This window comes from Schistocerca cancellata, chromosome 2, assembly GCF_023864275.1.
Source record: "Schistocerca cancellata isolate TAMUIC-IGC-003103 chromosome 2, iqSchCanc2.1, whole genome shotgun sequence".
NCBI lineage: Eukaryota > Metazoa > Arthropoda > Insecta > Orthoptera > Acrididae > Schistocerca > Schistocerca cancellata.
In genome coordinates, this window is record NC_064627.1 from 104,623,966 (window position 1) to 104,624,991 (window position 1,026).

General features: G+C 37.3%; 1 non-coding gene across 1 annotated transcript; it reads left to right on the plus strand.

Annotated features, from left to right (window-relative positions):
• The first annotated feature begins 372 nt into the window (after positions 1-372).
• On the plus strand, positions 373-492 carry LOC126163321 (U5 spliceosomal RNA). The gene has a single exon (XR_007535215.1). It is a non-coding gene; the product is annotated as a U5 spliceosomal RNA (small nuclear RNA).
• The last annotated feature ends 534 nt before the right edge of the window (positions 493-1,026 follow it).

A 1,026-nucleotide genomic window follows, 5' to 3' on the forward strand; every position in this document is an offset into this window, starting at 1 on the left:
TCATCTGTGCGACAATCTAGAGAAGGATGCTGAGATGCTTACGGATCTAGTCTACTCTACTAATGTGGTATTGTTATGCTGAACAAAATTGAAAATTCTTAGTATGTACAACACATTCGTCAGGTGCAATTGCACTGAAGAAGTAACACAAAGTTTATTTCTCCCTCCAATCCACTCAGAGAGGTTCAGTGGCACACACGTATTTCAGCCGATAGACTGACGGCTGACTCGAAGAAAATGTAGAATATTTCAGTTCTACGCCTGTTAGCAGCAGGACGCTCTTCCAGGCACTGTATTAACAAATGATTTCTGACACTCTGCTGTATGAAATTATTGAGTGAATCTTTGACTTTCCATAAGAGCCGAGTTGTCACACTCTGATTCCACTTCAAGACGTGTAAATCTTTCGCCTTCTGCTAAAGATATCCGTGTATTGGCACAATAAATAGTACACTGTATTAGGTTTTGCTTGACAACGTTTCGAAGTCGTTCTCAGACTAGTGAAGTACAATAATTGCCGGTTACTATTTTAACCCTGTAAACATAGTATTGCTAGGCTGAAAATAACCTTTATAGGAACGTTTCCATATTGGAAAGCTTCCCAAGGTAAACCAGCTGTATTTTACCAAAATATAATTCTTCACACTCGAAGAACATTATACATGGAAACAAAGCAAACAGACTCAAAGCTGTTGCATACGTAATAAAACAGGAAAACAATTACTTTAGGAAAGTCTTATTTACTTCACCTGTTACTGTTACAGCTTGTACAATGCTACAGACGTAAAAAGTTGTTTGTAGCCTGTGGTGTTTAAGGGGAAGATGTGTGACGTACTGTAACATCATTTCAAGACAGAGAGAGGGTGAAGAAGTGTAAAGTATAGCATGAACGGAGAGAATAAGTTTACGTAATCAGTTTAATTGTTCATAACCAGGATATTTTTCAAAGTACTTTCTGGAAATAAGGCACACAAAGGATATAGGTACCAATTAATTTTAACAACAAATATGAGTCATCGTTACTTG